The sequence below is a fragment of the Bacillus rossius genome, chromosome 3 (assembly GCF_032445375.1).
Source record: "Bacillus rossius redtenbacheri isolate Brsri chromosome 3, Brsri_v3, whole genome shotgun sequence".
In the NCBI taxonomy this organism is placed as follows: domain Eukaryota; kingdom Metazoa; phylum Arthropoda; class Insecta; order Phasmatodea; family Bacillidae; genus Bacillus; species Bacillus rossius.
In genome coordinates, this window is record NC_086332.1 from 3,000,196 (window position 1) to 3,013,290 (window position 13,095).

General features: G+C 40.6%; 1 protein-coding gene across 4 annotated transcripts in view; it reads right to left on the reverse strand.

Moving 5' to 3' along the window:
* LOC134530097 (peroxisomal acyl-coenzyme A oxidase 3) overlaps window positions 1-13,095 on the reverse strand; it is a 46,970-nt gene that overhangs the window by 26,596 nt on the left and 7,279 nt on the right. The gene's annotated exons all lie outside the window — the stretch shown is intronic.

Below are 13,095 nucleotides of genomic sequence, written 5' to 3' on the forward strand. Positions count from 1 at the left end.
TTACTCAGCCAAAGAAAAACTTATGTTTTCAACATTTTGGCAAATCCCCAAGCCATTCAGGATATGTGACCCGTGACTATCATTTACGTAATGTCTCTTTGTGACGAGAGTGGCCAAGTTACGAGGGCTGCAGAAGCATCTCATTCTAAACTAGTCCCGTTCAAATGTTGAAGGCCCATCTTTACTGGCATTTTCCATTAGTTCAATGTCGACTGGTTGGGTCTCACCGCCAGATCTTCCTATAAAAATTTTACATCATAAAAAAAAAAAGCTACAATTATTCAAAATGTGAAATAAATATATGTTCAAAAGTGAATTATCAAACACAACATAAACTAGAGAAAGATCCTGACCCAAAAATAAAAATAACTCTGTTTTATAGAAGTATTCCAGGTTATTTGAATTCCTAAAAATCCTTTCTTACCACCACCGATCACCATAGCTGGTGAAGAGTGTGGTTGGATGTACTGAAACACAAAATATTTAAAGAAAAGAAAGTACGTAGTACTTTGCAAATTGGTTGTGTACAAGTGAGGCAGAGTCTCTGTAGATTGAGAAAGGGATAGTGAAGTAGCTTGTAGCCATGACACTTATACTGCTGCAAGCAGGGGCGCAACAACTAAATTTCCAAAGGAGGGGCAATATACCTTTTTATAAAGAGTCATCGATCCCCCCTATTGAATCGGGGGATCGGGGGGGGTCCTCCCCCGGGAAAATTTGTATTTCAAGGTGGAAAATGGTGCTATTTAAGCATTTTTATTATCTAAAAATTGATTACACAGCACTTTCTTCGCCACCTTTTGCCCCCACTTCAAGGTTTCAGAAGGGGGGGGGGGGGCAAAATACCCTTGCCCCCCCCCGGTTGTTGCGCCCCTGGCTGCAAGTATTTGCAGTTAATGCAATCATCAAAACACTAATTTCTGCAAGGTTCTATTGTAAAAACTATTAGAAAAAATGAAACTTGAAAAATAAATTTTTATTTTTATGTGATAATACTGTCTATTGATTTAGTTTTTATTGACTGTTACACTTGCGACCGGACTTCCACCCAGTGGCGAGGAATTCCCCCCCCCCCTCCTAATCGGCCAATTTCTGAAGCCTCTTCCTCAAGTCCTTTCCTCTTCTCACATCCAGTATCTTTCTCTCAATCCCATTCCACTCCCGCCCCGTCCTCACCAGGAATACTTGCCTTCCTCTTTCCGTTCTTCTCCACTCTCTGAATCTTCCACCCATGATCCCTCCTCCCTCTATACACCCCTTTGTTCAACCTGTCTCCCAGCATCTCCAGTCCCGCTTGCCCCTTGTTCGGGAAGCCTAAGATGTACATCAGGTTCCGTCCCTGCCCGAACACGCCCGAATATTCACCTTAGGCCAATCTCGGCTTTATTTATATATATTTATATTTCTCTGTTTATTTTAATGTAGCTATACTAACCGCCCATAGTGTTTTAAAGTGTTTTATTGTAGCTAACCTAACCGACCACTTTTAATATTTGAATTCATTTTTCCTGCGCAAAAATAAAACAAATCCCGAGGTTGGCCGAAGGTGAATATTCGGGCAGGGACAGAGCTTGATGTACATCTTTGGTTTCCCCCCTTGTCACCCTAAGAAACTTCACCAATCTCTCTACTTTCCTCCTGTGTAGTGTGTCCCATCCCAGCTCCATCATCACAGATGGCCTATGCGTCTCCCCCTTCGCCCCTTCCCTCCACATACCCATCGCCCGTCTAGCCGCTCTACTTTGCACCCTTTCCAGGACGAGACACACTGCACGCGCACCAATGTACTGTGGAAATGATGGCTGATACTCGTATATGCGTCTCTGACTCACATGCACCGCAGATAGTGTTCAGCTCGATGCTATAGCTAAAGCTGTTATTTTCTCTGGAAACCAGCTAACTTTGCGGTAATCGGCAACCTAACAACCCAAAGTCGTTAACGTTTCGAAAGTAAATGTTGGGAACATCGATTTTTTTGTAGTCGTTCGTTGCTGGGAATATTCACCATAAATGTTTATCTTGTTTCAATACGGAACTAAAATACTGTGTTAAAAATATTTTTTTATTTTTTTAATTAAAAATTGCATAGCCTAAACGTATGAGTGCTGAAAACCATAACCTCAGTTTCAATTTCAAAAAAAAAAAATTCACACGGGCACCTGTATCTATAGACGTAGCGGGAACGTTTCGGCACCCTTTCCCAGGCGCGTAGAAACCGGGCAAGGGGGGGGGGGGCGATCCAGGCGACTGCCCGGCCATAACATTTCATGGCCGGGCAAAGTGATGGTTTTGCCCGGCCATTGAATCAGATGAACAAGAGGCATTGTCTTCAATGCAATGCTAATTGGTTTTGTGGGATTTTATGGTCTGTGCGTTACTTTATTCTTTGCCGAAGATTTCAGTTTAGACAGTCTCCTTACACAGTTGCAGCTATTGAAGAATCTTCGTGGAAATGTCCCCGACACTTGTGCAGCATTCGCTGAAAAGTTGGGTAAAGAGAGTGATACGGCTCGTGCTTTGCTCGATCAAGTAACTCGACTCATGATACTCATCATGACTGTGCCTGCTCCAGCCGCATCTGCAGAGCGTTCATTTAGTGCACTTCGTCGTTTGAAGACATACTTGCGATCTTCAATGTCCCAAAGACGTCCCACTCTTTTGACTTTGCTTCATATCCATAGTGATAAAACTGCATCAATAGACATCAAGTCGGTTATGAAAGAATTTGTCTGCCGCAAGGACGAGAGAAAGAGCGTTTTTGGTAAAGTTTAATTTTTCTGTTGCTACTCATCAAAACATGAAGTCTGGGTGCAGTAATAATTCTTTCCTTTAAATCAAAACTTGTGATGCCATTTCTAGTAGCTGTGTAGTTGTCAATGAAAATATTCGGATTGTTCGTAAAAATAATTCTGAGAATTTTGAGAACGTTTTTATGTATTGTAAATTAAATTATGAGGAACATAAAAATGCTATGATAGTAATATGTCGAACGGCTCACTATTCCGAGTTTTGTTATATTGTGATTTGACTTTATCAATTTGAATGTGTTATTTTGTCATATAACTTATCATAAGAAATTTAGATTTTCAGATTTATTAATGGTAAATCAGTTTTTCGTCACGTTTCAAATTAAGATTCAGTGGACACTAGGTACACCATATGCTTGTGTCAATACATTCTGAATATTGGCATCATCTAAGAATATTTAGTTAAAGGTGTGTAACATTAAGAGTTCTCCTGTCCTGATATTCAAATGAATTTACTTAAGAGCGGGCAATGAGTGGGATAATGACGTCTTTGTTAAATTGTTTACTCAAGGCTCAGCCTCACTTAAATATTTGATTATAGCTTGTTTTGATTATTGCAGTTGTTTGTTAGCACATATTAAGAAAATGTAAATATAGCTATAGATAGTTGGCAAAATATATTATCTCACACTACAAATATTAATCTTCAACCACCGTCATGTAATTATGATGCAATTAGTCAAACATATTTTTAATTATAAATACATCTTTGCCTTTTCTACAGCTCTAGATAACTTGATATCTGGGGACTAAATTTGAAGGTGCTTGTGATTTATGTACTCTGTGCAGTGGGAAAATTCAACAAATTGCCTTTAAAATGAATTCTACGAGGCGAAAACTGAAAAGTGAACACTGTTTTGTGATGCCGAGCCTTAAGTAAATTTGTTATAAAAAAAGTTAAAATTTCTGCTGGTAGTTAGTACATTCTATTTTCATGTACGAAAGATGCTTAAATAGCACCATTTTGCTCCTTGGACAATTTTTTTTTCTCCCGGGGAGAGCCCCCGGACACCCTCTTTGTTAAATCCACCAATTATAATGATACTCTCCTTTGCCCGCTCCCCCCCCCCCCCCCAATTAAATATTTGCTTCCTACGCGCCTGCCCTTTCCTAATCTCTGGTAGGCACAGTAGCACATAGCAGCCATGCTTATTTCATTGCTGCCAAAATAATTCAACACAGTCTAGAATTTTTCCAAAATATAATATTTTGCCATAATAATACGCCAATCTGTTATTACACCATTCCATAAATTCTGAACCAAGAAAGCTTGTAAAATTACTTTTTTTTTTATTTAATTCATTATGTTTAAGAAATTTAAATGTTTTCTTTATAGTTAAAAATTAAACTTTTATGTAGGCATTTCTCAACCGCACTTATTTTTAGTGGCCATATTTCGCCTGTTGAGTTGCGCCCCCTGGGTGGAGCGTCGCCTGGCGGGAAGCCCTCATTTCACAGACGAGAGAGCCACACCCCAAGTTCCCCCAAGTTCATGCTCGCTTTTTTTTCCCCGTTCTATCTTATTGTATAAACCGGTGTGGCATTAAATTTTGCGGTCGATTAGGATAGGTTAGCTACATTATAAATACTTTAAAACATTGTGAACGGTTGATTTGGTTAGGATAGCTACATTAAAGATACTGTGAAATCATGTAAACGGTTTCCTAGCCCTGGATAGCTACATATTAAAAAGTTATTTGCTAAGCAACCATGAAATGATTTTACAGTATTTTTAATGTAGCTATACTTACCTAATATAACTACCATCCACAATGTTTTAAAGTATTCATAATGTAGCTAACCTATCCTAATCGACCGCAAAATTTAATGCCACACCGGTTTATACAATGAGATAGAACGGCAGAACAAAAAAAGCGAGCATGAACTTGGGGGAACTTGGGGTGTGGCTCTCTCGTCTGTGAAATGAGGGCTTCCCGTCGCCTGACGGGTGACGACGGGCCGTGAGTCACGCACGTCGCATGTTCCCGCGCCTCTCCCCTCCCCTACCATCATCGCCGCCGCCGAGCCGCAGCCCGACCGCCGCACAAATAACGAAATGTACAATTCAACTAGTACAACCCTGGACGCAATACAACACTTACATTACAGCGTTCACGCTGCGTGATACGATACACACAACAAGCTATCACATACTTATCTAAATATTTCAGAGGGCACGTTTAATTGTCTCTTCAAATCCCGTTTAAAATATCTGAATTAGCTTAAAAATCAAATACAGATCGTGGTAGCGCGATTCTTGACTTCTACTTCGCGTGCACAGTCTGTCAGTCGCGCGATGTTCTTGGTGTAGGTACAGTTAGTGAAAAAAGTTATGTGCCAGTAACAGGCAATAACGTACCTCCGTCCATCCACACGAGACAGTTAAAGCGGTTATTTTACGATCCGTTCAAACAAATAACTTCGATTTGCTACGCCACTTTCAGCCAGCTGGGAATCCTCCTATTCACAGACGAGAGAGCCAAAATCCCGATCGTGCATCTTCGGTTTTTTTGGTTCATTGTAAATAAATATGGAGGTGTTGATAAAAGGATACTAATGGTCAATTAGGTTAGGTTAGCTACATTATAAATACTTTAAAACATTGTGGACGGTTTATTTGGTTAGGATAGCTACATTAAAGATGCGGAAAAAAAGCATGCCAAGCCTCGTCTACACTCTACACGAGCTTTGTTCTACAGCTACTCGTGTGTGCAGACCAAGTGTACACGCAAACACGTGAAAATGCGGCCTCGCTGGCATTGCTGTAAGCAAAATATCGCTTCATTTTCGGACAGTTCTGTCTTCCTAAAAAATTGGTTGTCTGTAAAGTCGGTTTACGGACGATAGTTTAATAACGTGACAACGTCATAACAAAACATTGATGAAATGATTGCATACTTTTATGGATAAAATTGAATCATTTTCATTGAATTATCACTATTTTGTATGGATACAAAGAAAGAGTGAAATGAAATCTACAGTTTAATTGATAAATTTACTTTTATTTTCCCTCATTAATTCAAATATGTTTATTACTTTAACGAAGAGTTTATTTTAACTATTTCTTTTATACATGTTTGCTATTTAACTTCTTCCAATCTGTGTTATTCTGTTAAGGATAGGACGATGATAGAAAAAGTAGGAAACGAATGGGAGTGTTTCCAGTTTAATGTGCCTCGAAAAAGTCAAATCGATGGTTGTTCTAATCGAGTGGAAGAGAGAGAGATGCGGCGCAAGCGTACAATGAGCGTAACGGGACAAGGCGTAACGGGACAATGAGTCATCCTTTTTCGTGCGTGCAGCGGCGTTCATCGATTTATTAGACGTCACGTCAAAAGTTCCTGAAACTGTCTTATGAATCCATATCTTCTAGACTGTGAATGAATAAAAATATGTTTGGAGGAACTTATGATGGAACTCTGTACGGAACTGCCACATTTCTCGTCGAAGGAAGCGGTGGTCGGGAAAGACCCGACAAAACACAATCTGAGAGAGGCGAGTGTGTTTTGTTTTCCACCGACACACAGAAGTTATGGAAACAAATATGCGAGATCTCAGTGAAGGCAGTATGTTACTTTGGGTCGTGCAACACCCAGAATCCCAAACCAATACGGCAGTGATGCATACTGAAAATGATAGTGTAACTGTCTCAACTTCTTGTGTTTGAAATAAATTTATTGCTAATAATGTTCGCAGGCTTTCACGGCCATTGTCTGACGCAGATTGGCTTCTGGGTTGTAGCCGTGTCCTTGGCGAATAATTCACCTACGTTTCGGTCGACATTGCAGTCGCCATTAGGGAGAAGTTACCTAATCAACTGCTCCCTGATGATGGCGACTGCGATTTCGGCCGAAACGTCGGTGAATTATTCGCCAAGGACACGGCTACAACCCAAAAGCCAAGTTACTTCAAATTTTTTTATTAAATTCCCTCTCCCGAAATTAATTTCTGTATCCGCCAATGGTCTCCCCGTAAAATTAAAGTGGCTTACTCCCTCACCATAGATTTAGCATTTGGTTGACATTTCTAGCTAAACGCGATTCGTGTTGTGTTGGTTTGCACTGCACTGGCGGCGAGTGGCGCGCAGACTTCGCTGAGACGCTCCAGGCGGCCTGATGGGTCTCCATTGTCTCCACAGGTGTGTCCAACACCTGTCCGGCCGTCTGCGGCGTGCAGCGCACACTGACGACTCATCTGTCCTCAAGGCCAGCTCCTTCCGAGGACCCAGCATAACCCGGTCCCGCCAACCTTACTTCGGTTTACCCATGGGCGTCGTAACCGGTAAGGACAGGGGGGGAGGTCACGTCCCCCCCCCCCCCGTCCACAATAATAAAAGTCTTCAATTTCGTCCCCTCCAATAATATATTTAGTTTCGTAGTTATATTAAAAATATGATTTTTGTGATATAACCCATATGTTGTGCATGGTGCATTTAGTCCAATCGTGGTAATGTGAGCACTGTGTTTTTACAAATTTGTTCTCTGAAAATATTTTGTATAAAAAATAAATTATATATTGCAACCAATTGTGATTAGAATATTTAGGAAATAAAAATGCCTAAGAATCACCTTTTTGCACCTTCAAACCCCAAATTTTCCCGGGGGAAGACCCCCGGACCCTCCGCTTTTTTCCCAAGGGACGGATATTCCTCAACAACTAAATCAATTACAGTCCCCCTCCCCTCCCAAAAAAAAAATATCCTTGCGACGCCCAAGGTCTTAGCAGAAGGAAATTTTTACCAATTTATATTCTTTCAAAATTAAGGCCTTCATTCGATCGAATACCTTCCTTCCTACAGTGTTAGCTTCCCGAGGCCCGTGTGTGTGACCTTGCCTCGCTGACAGCGCGGACAGGTCGAGAAGGACGTACTTATCTCCCCGGCAGGTCGAGTAATCCCATCCATTAGAGACAGGGTTTTATCGCTCACTCGCAATTTAGTACGACACTAGAAACACGTTATTATAGATAATAAAAAAAACTCAACACGATTTGCTCAAACCCATTTATCTTATCTAATTTGTAAAACTATCGCTCATTTCTTGTTTCCGCAGGTGTGTGCCCAATAAATTTAAAGATACGTGGGTTTATTCTGGATCATATACCAATGAAGATGGAAAAAAAATAGCTGTTGACGTGACAAGTGGGAGCGCCACTGTGCCCTGGCAGAAGTCCTCTGTGCGGAGCCAGTCGCGGGCCTCGACTAGTCCTCGCACCAAGGACCCAGCCAGGGACCTCCCTCCCGCCATTTATTTATTTATTTATTTATCGTCTATTGGTGGCGAAGTTAAGGCGGTACGCCTTTCCTTACACTTAACCACTTTTCTGCAATTACATCAAATAGTGGAATATTAAAAATTAAGCACGATATAAGCAGATGTTGACTAAATATTAAGAGAACGAATTAAAATTTTAACATAATGTTCAAATATTAACTATTACAAAAGATTCAACCATAACTAATTTAAAGTAATTAAAAATTAAGCATAGACATACTTAAAAAGGAAAGTGATTAAACATACACAAATAGTATTTAAAAAAAATAAGTGCTACTAACTACATTAAAACCAGTCACTCGCACATTCACACACAGATTCAAGCAATAGCGGCGAAGTGGTCATGGTAAGCAGTTTTTTCAGCCTGTACTTAAAGGAAGCTAGATTTTTTGTTTGCCTTGTCGCTTGGTCTAGTTTATTCCAGAGCCTGCTACTCACGGTTGCATTAGAAAACAAACACAAAAACGCGAAGACAGAATAAGAAGATCATAGCAACCTAGCTGCATGTGTCGCCAGAGAAATTATTTTATGATTACTGTAATCCTTATAGCGAGCAACACTAACGTATTTCATCCTTATACCTTATTAAAACCAGACGTGCGTATACGCAGAAGAGACGGGAATCATTGTTCAAGTAGTCTTCATGTGTTATTGAAAGCTCTTGTCTTTCATGCAAACTCGACATGTGTATGTCACGTATTTAATAACATTAATATACGAGTATTAATGACTTATTTTAACGAAATCATCAAACAATTGTCTTAAGAGCAAAGTAAAAAAAATTATATTAAAACCAAAAATAAGATGTGTAATTTATCCCAGCATAAACCTTACTTAAATTTCTGTGCGTAAACATTGAAGTTCTAAAAGTGTATTATTCCCTGAGATTTTAGTATGACGAACAACTTATCTTTAAAAACCTTACAAATAAATTATGTAAAGGTTTTACTGGACCCCTCCTTCACACAATCCTGGCTACGGCACTGTGCGCACGACAGCTTCGCACCGAGGCCTGCACACGCCAATGTCCGCTGGATCTAGGCACGTCTGGGCCGCTCGCCCGTCTCTATCGCTCACCAATCACTGCGGTGATCCACGAGGCTTTGTAACACAGTGGTGGATCCAGAGGTTCACCTCGGAGGGGGCATTCTAGGATTTCAGAGAAGCCAGAGAAAAAATGTCTTAAAATTACTAAATTTGTATTTAATCTACTCACACTACACATAACATCCAACCACCAGATTTTATGATTCTACAAGAAATTCATTAATTATATTAAAATATTTTATTGGTTTCAGAAACAATCATTTTTGTCGGCAATATTAATGTAGCAGACAACTGGTTTTTGGAGGGGGGGGGGGCACTTGCTCCTGGTGCCTCCCCCCCTTGGATCCGCCACTGTTGTAACAACACAAAACCCGGCACACAGAACACGTCCATTCATTCTAAAGATAAGCAAATTGTTAATTACTACAACGCATGAAAAACACAACACACTGTCCATACAACCGACGTTAAACAATGCTCTTCTGATAAGTTTCTGACTGGTGACGTACCTATCTCGTATGATTTATCTGTAAGTGTATTAATCATCCTGAGATGTTCCCCTGGTTTTGAGTGTTCTTGTAAATGAACTAATCTATAAAACTTTGTCCTGTTAACATTACATTTGATGTTTTAATATACGGCCAGTGACGTCAACTACGTGGTGACTAAGACGGGCGAGGCCTCCTCCTAATATAATATAACACGCAGCCCACTTAACATAATTAGAGTTTTTTTTCACAATGCAAGACAAAGAACGATACGGTAGATTAATTTAAAATGTTAAATTTTGCAAATTGGACATTTAACGACTGAATGATTTAGGCTTAAAGGTGTCGATATCGAGTGACTGCAGACGGCGAGGGATAAGATGATAGGAACGGGCCAGCCAGCACGCGGCAACGCCCGCCACGTCTTCCACGCGTGATGAGTGCGGGCCCGACCCCGCCTGACCTTGGTGAGAGGCGAGCGATCTGCACTCCACCACTCATTTTCCAGTGATCAAAGAAAATATACACGATTTCTTTTTCTACTTAATCATTATTAAATTATTACATTTTTAATATTTAAGTTATAAATTTCCTGCATCAGTAACACTTCGCAATCCGCGCTCATAGCCACGCTTCAATACTTGCGAGTTCCAGAGCTTCAGTTAGCTCGGGACCAGAAATAAGTGTGGAGACTTTTTTTTTTTTAAATATACTATGCCATTTCCTAGTAACATCTATGAGAACTTAACAATCGCCTGCCAATGATTTAATTTTCTCCTCTAGCGAGTTGTTCATTTCACAAGCGTTTTGTAGAAATGACGAGCACAGTACAAACTGCTATTTTATGTGATATCCCTTAAAGTTGAAATCATACATTTTGAATCATACGGAGTATTTTTTAGTGACGTAAAGAAAAATGGAACATAAATGACTTTTGAATTTTCCCTGTAAACCAAATACTACAAAACTTTAGTATTTATACAATTTTATTGAGAATGTTTATCAAAATAATACAATTGGAGACTAAAATCCGACTGCGACAGGGCCCTTACGAATGCAATGAAATGCGTGTGGTGTGTGTGGTGGTGTGCTGGTGTGTGTGGTGGTGCGTGGTGGTGTGTGTGGTGGTGCGTGGTGGTGCGTGGTGGTGCGTGGTGGTGTGTGCCGGCGCCACGACAGCACAGGAGCGCGCTGGCCGTCGGGACCGGATGTCATGCGATATGGTCACTTCCGCCCCCCTGCTCAACGGTAGCGGCGTGCCGGGGGCCCTTCTACTGTCAGCTCTACATATGTCCGGGTAACACGTGCCATTCTCGTCGAAAACGAAAACTTGTATTGTTTTATAGCTTTCCCGTAGGCGTCACCACCAATTCTTGGTGTTTGTGCTAAACTGAAACGAGGGTACCTAAGTACCTATTACACCATGAGAATTTCATTAACGCTCAAATGCTTTCGATTTTTTTCCCCCACATCTTATCGAAGGTTAAAATTTCAGCATGAGAATTTAAAATTAATGTTATACAATCTATTGGCAAGCTTTTATTTGTAAACTAATGCTTCAGAATACGCGATTTCGAATAACACGAGCATTTTTAGGAACGAATTAGTCGTGCTAAGTGAGAGATAGTTCCAGAAACTACGCATCTCAGGGCACGATGATGTGGATTGCGAAGCCAATTAGCATGACTTGACTTCCCTCTGGCCGGCCAGTTGACCCCTGTGCCGCGCCCGACGAGGCCACCACAAGTCTGCTTCAAGCCCGCTGCAGCTCGGAGGAAGGGAAGCCTAAGATATCCAAGTTCTGTCCCTGCCCGAACACGCCCGAATAGTCACCTTCGGCCTTTGTTTTTGTACATTCAAAATAAAAACACGGGCATTGTTTATTAATATTGGCCGTTATTCAATGTGCTATTTTCAGTCGTATGTTTAATGAATTTTATTACGATACGATATGTTAGCTACATTATAAATACCTACTTTACAAAATTGTGGATGGTTGGTTATGTTAGGTTAGTATAGCTACATTAGAAATACTGTCAAATAATTTTATGGTTGCTTAGGAATTAACATTAACATGTAGCTATTCTGACCTAACAAACCATTCACACAATCTCCCAATTTTTTTTTTAATGTAGCTATACTAACTATTTTAAATGTACGAAAACAAAACTCCGAGGTTGGCCGAAGGTGAATATTCGGGCGTGTTCGGGCAGGGACAGAACTTGATGGACATCTTTGGAAAAGCGGACCACGAGTCCAAGTGCCCAACCCCCGCATGGTAGACTCTTTTCTACTCTGTCCAACACTTCATCCAGACCATCCTCTGTCTCCTGTAAATTCCTACACGTAATGCATGCCAATTTGCATCCCGCATGAATGTGCCCAGGGTTTTCCCTGTGTCTATGCAGGTTTTACCTGGGCCCAACCTATCTCTAGTTATAGTCTAGATTTAAGAGTGAGGGGAGTTAGTCATGGCGCCAATCGCTGCCATGGCTGGCCAATCCCCTCCTAGCACATGATGCATGCGACCCTCTCCCTGCATGGCTAATCCCTGCATGACTAGGCGTATAGGCTTCGGCCTGAGACGCACCTAGGTCCCTCCCTAACCCGGACCCCTCCAAAATACACTTAGTTTTAGTTAGGTTAGGAAAAAAAAGAAAAAAAATGGACATCTTAGGCTTCCCCTCAGAGGAATGGCGTACTCTGTTGCCAGATTGATACCACCCGGGTTGTTACAATTAAAACTCTTATTTTGTATAATATAGGCTACCATCGTTTATCATGATAAGTTCCAATATATTTTTTTGACGTGACAACGTCTAATAAATCGATGAACGCCGGCTGCACGCACGAAAAAGGATGTCCTATTGTCCCGTTACGCTCATTGTACGCTTGCGCCGCATCTATCTCTCTTCCACACGATTGGAACAACCATCGATTTGACTTTTTCGAGGCACATTAAACTTGAAACACTCCCATTCGTTTCCTACTTTTCCTATAATCGTCCTATCCTTAAAGGAATAACACAGATTGGAAGAAGTTAAATAGCAAACATGTTTAAAAGTTAAAGTTAAAATAATCTGTCTGTTAAAGTAATAAACGTATTTGAATTAATGAGTGCAAAAAAAAAGTAAATTTATCAATTAAATTGTAGATTTCATTTCACTGCTTCTTTGTATCCATACAAAATAGTGATAATTCAATAAAAACTATTCAATTTTATTCATAAAAGTATGCAATAATTTCATCAATGTTTTGTTATGACGTTGTCACGTTAAACTATCGTCCGTAAACCGACTTTACAGACAACCAATTATTTTAAATTTAGTTTCAGAAGTGTGCGGATAGTTGCGAACTAACTAAAAACGTGTAAGTACACTACTCGGTGGAACACAGTTTCTTCGAATGCGAGGGTGACTAAACGCCCAACAAACAGTACACAGTCAGGCCAGGAAACTGGGGACTTGGGAGGTCGTCGAC